This window comes from Xenia sp. Carnegie-2017, unplaced genomic scaffold, assembly GCF_021976095.1.
Source record: "Xenia sp. Carnegie-2017 unplaced genomic scaffold, XeniaSp_v1 HiC_scaffold_24, whole genome shotgun sequence".
Classification (NCBI taxonomy): domain Eukaryota; kingdom Metazoa; phylum Cnidaria; class Anthozoa; order Malacalcyonacea; family Xeniidae; genus Xenia; species Xenia sp. Carnegie-2017.
The window spans coordinates 615,559-628,699 of record NW_025813487.1 but is presented as its reverse complement, the minus strand read 5'-3'; the positions used below and the strand labels follow the sequence as shown (position 1 = coordinate 628,699).

Genomic DNA, 13,141 nt, shown 5'->3' with positions numbered 1-13,141 from the left:
TTGTCAAGATTTCTATCACCACATTGACACCTAACATTTGGTAAACAAAACTCGATTTCTCCTTGATCGTTGTATTTTGTCTTCTGAGTGATTTCAGAAAGCTTTACATTCTGGTTTGTATGATGAAAAATACAATCACGATAATAGTGGTTTCTCTTTGAATTTGAAGATAGTAAAGGTAGTGAATACCAATATTCTGTTAAAAAAATATCGATTGCCTTTGGGAATTGAAAAACATACGAATGGCGTCCAATGTTTTCAACAAAGAACTCTGAATATTTATCGGTGTATTGTATTTCTTGGTAATCAACAACGCAGCGTCGATCGATTCTTTGCGAAGTTAATGAATTCCATACAGTGAACACATTTTCAGAAGAATCATATCCATCATATCTTGCTGTAACAAACAAACCAGAATGTAAGAAAGAGCAACGATTAACGACATCATCTGACTGTAAACATAATAACAAACGTCCATTGTTAACGTCCCACAACTTTACTTCAGTAGATCCATCACTAGTTACCAGTCTATTTCCGGTAGGTGAAAAGGAGCAACAACAGATGTTTCCAAGTACAAAACGAAATTTCCCTTTTAATGGATCGCAATATTTGTCATATAGGGACATAAGTTTGGCTAAATCATCCAACATATTCAACCTTAAATCATCGAGTGCAGTGCCGAGAGTACATCGTTGTTCGAATTCTGGAAGTTCAAAAATAGATATTTGACCATTTTCATACCCTACAGCAAGAAGTTCTTCATTGGACGACACACAAAGAGATGTAACGTTAGCACGCAAGGGGACAGTCAAATGATGATGGTTTGTTAAATATGTTGAGTCTAAATCCTCAAACCAAACAAGCTTTCCTTGTTTCAATAAATCCCTTGCCAATAATCTTTTTTCGTTACTGCCATGAATTCTGTTTGCAATAATTTGTAAATAACGATATCTATCATGAAACCAATATGAGTTATATCTCCTCGTCTTAAACAAATAAAATAGTAGTTCTTCAAGTACATCTTTTCTCAAGAAAGTTCGTAGTTCCTTAATTATTTCAAACAATTCAGACCAAATGGTATCCATGTTAATGTCTTCCCCACACATTAACCTCGCATAAACCACTTTGACATCTACTGCGCAGCTTAAGTCAACATTTTCGCCACATTTTGACACATGATAGATTCCATTCTTCAAAGCATATTTAATCATAGCAGTGTTCATCTGATCTTTAAAAATGTTCATCGACTTTATGTGTTTAAACACTTTCTCACAAGCATGCCATAAGAACTTATGACCATTTTTTGGATCAACTGTAAACTCATGCTCTTCATAACCATCTGATTTTAACCAATCAATGAGAGACTTGTGATACACGGTCAAATAATCATCGTAAATTGGAAAAAATTGAGATAGCACTTCATGAATTTTAATACGATCTTCAAACTTCATGCCATCAGAAAAACCTAAACATTGAGAAAGAAAAGACAAAGGCAGCAAACTTTCAAAAGAAACCAACACTTCAAGACATTCCGTAAAGTTTTTATCGGAAATAACGGTTTCGTGTGTTGATAAAATTATTCCTTTCAATAATTTATTTAATCTCTTGAATTGCTCAGTGTAAAATTTACTCAACCCAGTAGGAACCAATTGTTCTATATTCTCGACAGTTAGCTCAGTTTCTTTCTTTAAACTCTCTTGTGCGTGGTAAGCGTACAGAAACGAACCCTCGCATTTTTTAACTAATAAATTGAAAGCACCATCACTATTTTTTTTTGCCAGATGACTCAACTCATTTCTCAAATACTTGTGCAGGTCTTCTTCGTTGTTTTCATCACGAGGACTAGTTGTAATTTCCACAGGACTCATGTCTTTCAACTCCTTATGAACTGGAAGTTCTGGACGACTGGTGATGAAGATTTTAATCCATTTAGGAAGTCGGTGAAAGTCTTCTGCAATCAATTCCAACAATTCACTTTTGCCATCAACTTGACTTTCATCTAAGGCATCAATAACCAAAAGCATTGGTTTATGATTCTTTAATGAATGCAATGGATTGTTTATTAAAACAAGGAATTTATCGGTGATCGATTCTTTGGAATTGTTTCTCTGTAATTGTTCATTTAGTTTTCTTTTAAATTTTGGTATTGTATCACACATGATACTAGCCAATGATTCTATCAATATTTGAAGATTTGTATAATCTGATATATTATATCTGCAGAAATGACAAGCAGCAAGTTTCCTCTTTTTAGAATATCGTCGACACACCTCAGCAGCAAACACACTTTTACCAACGCCAGGACCAGCAATCAAAATCATGACATTAGAAGCATCTTCACTTTTATCTTTAAACCAAGTGTCAAGTTTTTTAAATAACCATTGTCTAGTGCCTTCAAGGTATTTCTTGTTAAGCTCTTCGATAAGACCGATGAAATTACACTTTGCAAGCCTCTGGAGATTTGAACATGTTTTTCCCCTTGAAATTTCTCTTGCTTCTATTAAATCTGATTCGGTTTCCATCAATTTTTCAATATAATTTACTTCATCAGTACTAAGGGGAGCTTGCTTTAACTCATCTATTTCAGTTTGTTGAATACCTAGACCAACCAATGCTTCTGAAATTTCCTGCCACAAGTTCTCAAACTCACTGTCATCTACACTAGTTGTTGTTATGTGACCGTACACTTTGTTTCGATAAAACTTTATTCTTGCAATATTTGCTGAGATTGAAGTTTCTGAAGAGGAAGGAAGATTATCCCATCCACCATGTGGCGCTGATAGACCACAAATGTTTCGTAATAAGACAGTCAATAATGAAATATCAAAGTTTTCAATGTCAGGTGAGCCAGTTGATGGATAAAGAAGATCCCATTGTATTTCATTGATAACTTTTTTCTTTTTTAGTAAATTCAATTTGTTCATTGTAGAAGAATCATTAAGTTTATCTTTTAAGTTTGATGATTGAAGATTTATAATGAATTGCAATGCTGTTTTTAAGGCTTGTGTTCCTTTATTTATTAAAAGTTTGCTTAAACGAGATCCGTTCGCCTCAATCTTCAAATTTTTAGGAGGTGAAGCCATTTTTCAAACTAAAAATGAAGAATGAGTTTTTGCAAAAGGCATCAATTTACAATGTGCAAATTAACACAACAAGAAAGGGATTAATAAAAAACAATATTACAAGAAATTTTATAAATAGTCCTTCTCTTTTATATCTTTCGTATAAAAAATTGAAACAAATACGATGTCATCAAGAAATTATTTTTTGAAATAATCTTGTTTTGACAAATATGATATTTTTTCAATCACTTCAACCTACACACTTGTTTCACTTATTTAAAAGTTAGCAAAAACTACTAAAAATATTCTGGAACTGTATTTAAGGATTGCAATGTTTTCAATCATTTTTATACAGCATTATTTTAAGACTATTTGTAATTGTTACCAGTGGCGTAGCCAGGAAAAATAGTAACCCCGCCCACCATCTCGCGCCAAAGGTGTGACCCCTACTACGCTCCCCTGGAAAATTTTGAAATCCAGAGCCTTGGAAACAGCATTTCCTGCGATTCGGAGGGCGATTTATTTGTTGTGCAAAAGTTATAAAAACCCGTTTTTATTAGCTGCATTCTTAATGTGGCAATCGTCGAAACTGCAACTAGTTAAAAAGGTACTAAAGGTGGCTCAGAGAAACGTTACGCAGGAGACAATTGTCCCCTAAAGCATAATGAATCAAAATCATCACTGCCCCTGAATAAAAAGAAATTTAAATTAGCACAAAAAATAATATAGTATAAGACACTTCCTAAAATGCATAGGGAGAGATTGTTCTTAGCATTCCACTTGTTACTTTACACTTGTTTAGATTAGGGCAGGTAGACAGAGATGGCTTTATCCTTTAAAGTTATGCTTGATTTTCTCTGTGAAGTAACATGCATTATAAGAACAAATATCAAAACACATACCATACACATCATTTATAAAGAAAGGCTAGCCTCCTGGGTTTTTCTACAAATTTTTCAACCACCTCATTATGCAACACCTCTGAATCCTCTTTTTTGTTCAATGATATCTTTGTGAATAGACATTCTACAAAAAGACTTAAGCCGACCTTGACCCATTCTATTTATCAAATGGCTTTTGACCCTATTCAAGCAAGAAAACGACCTCTCTACTGAAGCACTTGCCACTGCCAAGATATCATTCAATTTTAACAAATTTACCACTTGACGTTAACTCGACTGGAGATTAAATTTGTGTATGTAATTAGGCACCTCATTACTGCAATCTTTCTGAAAGTCCTTGTCGTTGTAAATGAAGAAAGTTGACTCTCCAAAGTTGGGATGTCAAAAAGAAGACTATCAGGGGCCGCGGAAGTATCTCAAAAGTGGGGGGGGGGGCACTGACCAAAAAGGGCATGTGAGTTTGCAGCTTACTGTTTTAGTATATTACAGATATGCATTGTTTCATGAATCCTGGACTATACTTATCCTTGAGAAGATTGAACTTATCCCGTGGAACTATGCCCTTCCATGTAGTAAATAGTTTAGGATTTACAAGGTCTAAAAACTCGAACTGATTCATATCCTGAAATCATTCACTTAACATGCCTTCAATGGAATCAATAATCTCAAAATAAAGCTGTTGGTAATTGTATCTACTATCTGCTCTGGTTGCTGTTGGGTATACATTTTCTAGTGCAGTTTGGTAAAACTCGGTGAAAACTTAATCTGTGCGAAGTGATACAATAAACTGCTTGAAATTGTCAATCTTGCTTATGCCATAATTAAAATTGGTTTCTCTATTTTGAATAATGGAATACAAAATTGAGGACTGTTCTAAAATCCTGTAAAAAACACACACTAGAAAACAAAAGAGAAAGGTATCAAGATAATGCAGTAAGCCACTTTTTTTACTTAATAACTCATCGTCCCACCCAGCTGGTTTTTCAAGTACCCCTCAAAAATATCTAAAAGTTTTTCAGAGTTTTTGTGGAATACATTGATTAATCTTGAGCAGTAATACCATCTTGTTTCACAAGGGGCAGGAAACTCAAGGTTGCTTGATGTGAGAAAAGCTTTTCTTTTTGGGACATTGCTTGTAAATGTGATGAATGTACTTATATCAATGAAAAAGATTTTAAAACGAGAAATTGATCAGGCTGACTGGCATAGGAACAGGTTCAATCCATGAGCTGCACAATGAAATAAGTGGGCAAAAGAATACTCTTGTCGAACCAATGCTTCAACACCATTGATATAGCCAGACATGGCAGAAGCACCATCATATGTTTCCAAAACCAGTTTTCCTTTTATAGTAGAATACTCACAAAGTTTTTCTTGGACAACTTTTGACATTATTCTGGCATTTCTGTTCATACTTACATCCAAAAATTCTAATTGCCTCTCACAAATTTTACTTGCTTTGTCAAACCGAGCAATAACACTTAACTGCTCTTTGGTAGACACATCAGATGTTTCATCAGCCTGAATACTCATAAATGTCCAATCATATATTTCCTTTCTGATTTCATCTTCAATAATTGCATTAAGACAGCTTATAAGATCATTTTGAAATTCTGGAAAGACTCAAGAAAATTTTCTTACCTCTTTATTGTGACGCTGAATCTCATTTCTTCTCGCGAGAGACATAAGACAATCAATTCGTTCACTAGCTACATACGTTTTCAATGTCTTAAAAGCAGTCAAATGCGATTTAGATTTTCTCATGCTTCTTAGCATCAGACATAATACTTCGCATATCGTTGTAGCCATTCTTAGTCCATGATGGTGATGTTTGCAGGGAAAACATTAGACATGGCCAACGAAACACTTTCTGTAAGGTTGTACAGCCACACAGCCAGTCCTTCGCCTCCTAATCTCTCTGAAATGCTCGTCCCTTATTTTGGATTGTTAAATGAGGAGTAGGCCGTTCGTGAACGATAACATTCTGTTCGACCGACGATCGAGTAGAGAACGGTTTAGCTAATAAGCTATTTACTATATCAATATCAGTTGAGCAAATCGCAGTTGCACTTAAAGCCATTGTGTCATACACAAATACAAAGTAGCATTTTGAGAGCAAGGACAATAGAAAATTAATACCGACAATGATCTCGTAATTTGATAATCACTAACCGCTGTACTCGTATACTAAAAGTGTAGCGAGAGACTTGCCGAGCGGAAATCGAATACGTGTGATAAAAATTAATGCCCAACATAAAGTTGTGATTAGAGCCATAGAAATAGACCAAAAAAAAACAAATTGTAAAATTTAAATTTATTGTGACGTTTTGTCTTTACTCAAGACATCTTCAGACAAATAATAAATAGGACGTTAAGACAAGGTATTATATTGACAAAAAGGTGTTAAATTACTACTAAAGGAAGCGGTGTCGAATGGGTACATGATAAGGAAGTTTGGAAGTGAAATGAAGAGAAATTAAAAGAGGTTAAGTGGAATGGAGTTTCCTTGCACATTAAGTGAAGGCTTGTGTTTATTGATTAGAAGGCTTTCATGGATGGAGAGTTCATAAGTATCGTTGGAAGAGGAGATTATTTTAAAGTCGTCTAAGTTGGGGGTGTGTCCAGTTGCGTTAATGTGAGCAAGAATGCTTGATGATGCAGGGTGGGAAACTTGGTTGCCTGTAAGGGGGGATATTCCCAAGTGCTCCAAAAATCTGGTGTGTAGATGACATATATATAAAATGTCGAATAGTTACAACCTCCGCCAATTTAAAATAGCGGGAGTTCGACTATAAAAACAGCAGATTTGAGTATGCGGCTAGTCCCTTTGCCAACCAGAATTCAAAACTTCTTATATAGAATTGTATTGTATGTTCCGCCCTCTGAAGATGGGCGGAATACGTGGAAAAATCGCGCCAGTATGCATTGAAATGTTCGAGAAAAGGCAGATGCGAGGTTACAAAACAAATCTTGAGATTTTTCACTATTACAATTACGAACCATCATATAAAAGCGTGAAAATTAACGAATAAGACATGATATTACAAATTGTTTGTGAAATAATGTATATCTAATCTCCAAATAGAATATTTATTATTTTTTGGGAAATTTCTACTCCTGCCGGGCGGGAGTAGCGAACCGCTAGCTACGCCACTGGTTGTTGCGACCGACGATTTTCCGACAAATGTATCTGTATGTTTGATATTTGAACTGTAAATGTTTTAAACAACGTAAATAGTTATTTCTTGTGTCCATTGATCATGGTTTCATAAAGAATAATTTATTTTTAAATATACATGAGATATTGATTTATTTAAAGAAATTCAAAAAATATCATTCTTTTGCTTTCTCCAAAGATTCACCAGAGTAAACCAAACCATTTGTGAAATATTTTGATTTTCCTCATTTTAACTATTGTTAATGAAACTTAATTTCAAGAGAAAACGAAACGGTTTTTGTAACTTTAAAATTCCGGCGTAACTGTTCGGCAACAAAAGAAGCGTCTTGAACGTTATTATACATCTTAATAGTTTAAAACAAATTCCGAAGAATCAAGACATCTTGAGATAGTAATATAGAGACTGCCAGTTCTGGCACACTTCACAGTTTGAGAAGGAGTATACACAAATCCATACGCCCCAGCCCTAATTCGCGTATGTGGTTCATATAGTAAGCACAAAAAATCGCACGGACAGCAAAGGCCAAACCCAGGAGCCAAAGACGGCCGGCCCACCCAGCGCCCGCGCGGCCGGCCATCGGGGTCTATTAGTTAGTACTCGTCGAGGAGGCTCCCCTCGAGGACCCAGTCCAACATGCGGAAGTGGGCATCTACTCGCTCCCTCGCAAGCACAACTTACCTTTGCAGTTCCTCGGGAGCTGTAATTAAAAGAGATGTTCACCGCAGGGATTTATTATGATCACAGCTCGGGTCTGTAGCCCCGGAGTGGGTGGGGGTGACGAAAACTGCCACACCAAGATGACACAACCGGGGATGCAACACAGTCAATGGCGCACAAAATTTATGTCTTGCCTGAATCGCCATCCGCCACTTGACGATGAATTTTTTTCAGAGCGTCTATGCGCCCGAGCTGAATGCCCTCCTCACGTCCGCTCACACGTGCAGCGTCCAGCTGTGCTTCTATCTCTCGCGTTTGTTCGCGGAGAACTCTCTTTGTCTAGCTTCTACTGTCGTCTTTCAACGAAGCGAAGCGCTCTGCTTCGCCCAAAATGAGCTGGTACTCACTTTCGCTGCAGTTGTCATCTCGAAGCACTCGGCTCGTGATCAGCGAGATTGTTTGGAGCACGGTCTCGGCGGACGTCCGAATGCGATCGTGTTTTTCAGCTTTCTTGTTCAATCTGCAGCTTACGACCCGACCAGCGAAAGTGGCCGTGCCGCAAACAGTTGCTAGGCCTTCGAGAGCGATCCCGACAAGAGTTAAGACGACGGTACTGAGTACGGCCACGCCACTAACAGCACTGCCCACAGTCATAGCAGACAGGGCAATTTCCGCGCCGTCTAACCCTTTCACAGCTCTTTTGTACTTTTTGTAGAGCGTTTGGCGGGCTTCCATTTCCGTGTGCAAGAGAGCTTCGACCTCTGAAATCTTCTGTATTCGGTACGTATTTTCAGCATCGCTCGCAGTAGGCAGCGAGGATAGAGAGGCGCCGTCGACACCGTAGGTAAAGAAGTCACTATGCAATGTCACTATAAAATCAACGGTAGCGTCTGTTGAAGAAAACCCAATAACAGCCCCCGCGTCAACCTCTAGTGCAGGGTCAAAAAATTGTGAAGGCAGAACTTGCCCGCGTGGCTTGCGCACTTCGAAAGTTGTCTTCTCGAAACCGTTCACCTTCAGCCGGACGGTCGCAACATCGTTTACAGCAGCCGCAATCCCCATGCAAAGCACTCCACTCGGACTGAGAACCGGGTCAGGCGGAGACCATCCGCCACCTCCCCTCTCCACCTGCAGAGTAATACGCGTCGGAGGGAGTCCCACCCTCCTCGCAGCTCTATCGGAACGACGATACTTAAGTCGCTTGGCGGCCTGAGCTTGGGTGAGAACAGCCTCCAACTGCGTACGGGTGGGGCGGTCAAAAGCGTTTTCCCATACAGGGATCGAGCTTGGTAGATCTTGCTCGGCATCGTATTGGCAGCGGAAACGCGTTAAATCCGTCACAGGAGGTCTCCTTGCTTGAAGCCAAATCTCGACTTCTTGGGTCATACACAAATCCAACGACATGCTGATACGTAGTATCAGGGGAACTCAAGATAACACACCCTATAGGTACGTCTCCTATCGTGATACGTACCTATACGGTACAATACACTCTCCAATTGTATCCAAACGTGCCCCATCGAGTCATATAACGTCCAAATAGCCATGTCCATGAAACATTCATGCAAGGCCTCGAGCGTTCAATATAGCAACACACTTGCTAATGGTGCGGCTCTCGTTAATGAGGAGCGCATTGATAAAGTCAGCATCGCTAGTCATCTTGCCTCTGACGCCTCCAGGCATAAAATGACGATCATAATTTATAAGTTTGCTCTTGGGTGTTTTGAAGTAGGTCTCAAGCAAGGCCGCCAAAATCATCGAACTTCTGCCCTGACCCCGCGACCGCAAGAGCATGCTGTTTGATCTCCTGCAACTTCTGCCTCGCCAGGCGAATCTGGGTATGGCCGAAGTCGACTACGGCGTTAGCGACCACCTCAAAGGGATACCTGCAGAGAAACTGCTGGTTTACGTTGTTCACAAGCACGCGATAGTCAGCCACGATGACAACACGTATATCCTGATCCGCCTTAGGTTCCCTGAGACTTGCTTCAAACCCTTGACAGTTTTCCGTAAACAATTGTACCAGCTGCGCACGCGGAGTGAAATAGTTGCTTTGATAAAGGCCTCGGGAATCTTCTGGTCCGCCAGAAAGCGGCCAAAGACGAGCAGCAGCAAGCGATCGAACTCCTTCTCTTTTCGAGTCTGGAGAGAAGGCGCGGTTGTAGTGACCACCAGGAATTGGTTTTTCAAACGGACATCAGCGACGCTGTCACGAACTTGGCCTGTATCATCAGTACAGTTCAGCAACCTGAATTTGACCGCGCTCAGTACCGACTCTTCATTGAGAAGCTCGGGGTGGCTCCCGAACAAGGCATAGAGCTCTTTAACGCTTGGGTGTTTTTTTAGCTTCAGCAAGCTCAACTTAGCAGGGGATTGGTTGGTATATACTGCAATGCTTAACGCAGGAAAAAAATGAAATCCCGGTGGCGATTTGGTGCTCCAGCCCCCTTTGCTCGGGCCCTCTCTGGGAGATAACCCAAGACCTCCATAAAGGACTTAGCGCGTTTGATAATGTTTTCGGGTTCGTTCTCGATAAACTAGAGGACCTCCAGCCGCCGCGCTTTTGGTATGAGGAAGGCCGACCGATAACCATCCGCCACCCGCTCAAGCCGCTCAGGGAGACAATCGACGATCCGGACTCGAATATGTTCTATTTTCTTCAAACATAGGCTTAAAAATCTGGTGAAATACCTTCTGAACTTCTTCCTCTAATTCTTGGTCAGATTTTTTCTCCATTAAAAAAGCTGCAAAGCTGCTAGCAAGCTTAAAAAACATTCTGATAATGACGGAGAAAGCAAAGCTTTCACTGAAAGTCCACCGCAATAGAATTTTCGCCGCAATAATACGCGAATCGCTGATTGGTGAAGTCCATAGCGAGGATCAGGCGCTTGCAGCGGGTCAAGAAATTCTCGTAAAGTTTGAGGAGGATAAGATGAGAGCCGTTTATTGCCCGTGCCGCCGAAGAGTGTATTAAGAAACCGTTTCACGTTCGACTTATCCGTGAATCGGAAGAGATAGAGAAAGTTTGTGTTAACCTTCATGTTCTTTATGTTGTCGAAGCTCTGGGAGAGGAAGAAGACGTTCAATTTCAGATGATGGCTGTACATCGTAAAGAACTTATAGAGGCATTCCCTCTGCGTTCCGCATTTGAGATTAATGACGCGGATGTCGTCGATGATGACGTAGGACTCGGGTTCTATACTCGTATCCTCGATTGATTCAGGCATGACGAAATAATGCTTCAAGACCGTGTTAGGTTGAATATATTGATCAGCGGAGGTGATCGAAATGACGCATTTGCCGCCACCAGTGCTTGTATCGCGCGCGATAACTCTTGGAAGAACAGGAGGCCCGGGCGCCTGTGATGGCGTCGGGACGACTGACATGGGGGCGGGGAATAACAGCCGAAAATCCATTTCGGAAAGATATGCACCGCTCTAAATGTTGAACGACTGGCCAATGTGGGCGCTCGTCGGGGTCGAGGACGCTGCCCGCAAGGCCTGGGAGATGCTGTTGCTGATTGGCTGATGGAAACGTGAAGCCGCAGCGGGCGCCGAAGCAAGGACATTGGGTGCTAAACTTGTGCCTGACGATTTCAACCTAGAAATGGCCCTCAATTTTGCGCGATTCGCTGCTTTCTTGCCCGTGTTCTTTGCAGTAACCAGGAGCATGCTCTTGAATTCATCCAAACCGCTATTCTTCGCTCACCCCGTGGTCTTCCGTCGAGTCTCTGCTGTTCTTCTAGGCGCTGCGCGCTTCGACGCCCCCGTCTTCCGTCTTGTTGTCGACCTTGGCGCTGCACGTGTTCTTCGAACTGTTCCCATTGTCTTGCGAATCTTTCCAGCACTCGATCTTTTTGCAGCATCACCCGTCGTCTGCTCGCGGGATGGTACATATTCCACGCGTTAGTCGTAGGGGGGGAGACATGTTGCCGTTAAGACTAACCACAGAATACTGTCAAAGACATTGTCCCCCAGCGAGCTGAGCGTACCGAGGGCGAAGATGATAGCGGCATTCTTCGCGTAAGGGGCCATCCTGGTGTCGGCTACCAACAGCCTCCCGCTGTGCTCAGTATAAAGAATGGATTACCCGCTCTTGAGCGTTGACATCGAACGCCTCCTAAAGACCGAGCGAGCCCGAAGACGTTTCGTTGGGGTCTGTAGCTACGACAGCCTACCACATCTCCACAATGGGCAGTTTTGTATCAGCAACACGGACAACATCGACCCCCTCCATGATACGGACGAAGGGGGGCACCACTGGCTAACTGTTTGTTAAACTAGAACGCATGTGCTTGTCTTTGATAGTTTTGGACGTGCGCTCGCTGAAATAGAGGAAGCATATACTGAGCTCCAGCTGCGCAAACATTTTCTGGAGGCTTTCCCGAGCGGGTCCGGTTACGAATACGTTTGCAGTGCAGAGTCAAGTGACTGCTGTCTGCGGACGCCATGCTGTCCTGGCGGGGTGGCTGTTTATAGAAGAGGGTTCTGTAGAGGGGCTTTTAAAAAGATTAAGGGGGAGTGTTCGGCGAAGACACTCCAGCTAATGACCAGAAGGTGCTCCACCTTGTGCCTCTGACCACAGGCGGTGTTCCTGACGATTTCGAAGCTGAAGAGAAGACGCCTACGACACATAATGTAAAGCCGTCGTCTCGACAAGGCATGGTTGCGTTTCTACGGACGGAAGCGTTGAAGAACGCCTCGCAGAGGCGTACTACCGTCCTGCAGGGTACTGGCTGGGCCGTGCTGGTATCCCAAAGCTGGCTAAAGAGGCTGGCGTCGGCGAGTATGTGGCTCATGAATGGCTAACAAAACAGGCCATCTGGTAGATCTAATTGCTCGCACCAGCGCGAAGTGCTATTCCCCGACCTAAGTTTGATATCAACACCCCGAATGCGGTCCGCCAGGCCGATCTCTTGTTTCTGCCTCACGATCGAGTCGGAAGATGCACATTGAAATACGCATTGACGGTCGTCGACGTAGCAAGTCGGTATAAGGAGGCCCTGGCGATCACAGACAAGACAGCAACCCAGGTTGGGAAGGCGTTAGAGTCTATTTGTGCCTGTGGGCCTCTTCGATGGCCTAAAGTTTTACAAGTCGACCCTGGCTTGGAGTTCCGCGAGGCTGTGCAAAAGCGTGTGATAAAAATGGTGTCACAATTCGACGGGGTAAGGTCGAGGTTCATAGAGATCAGGGGATCGTAGAAAGAATTAATCGAACTTTGGCGGAGTGATTGTTCGGTTATCAGTATCATCGCGAGCTTACTGAGCCCGGAACTTGGAACAAAGAATGGGTATCAAGATTACCTGAGGTGGTTAAAGCGCTCAATAATGAAACTACTC

General features: G+C 41.7%; 1 protein-coding gene across 12 annotated transcripts in view; it reads right to left on the bottom strand.

Moving 5' to 3' along the window:
* LOC124451417 overlaps positions 1–13,141 on the bottom strand; it is a 115,155-nt gene that overhangs the window by 69,034 nt on the left and 32,980 nt on the right. The gene's annotated exons all lie outside the window — the stretch shown is intronic.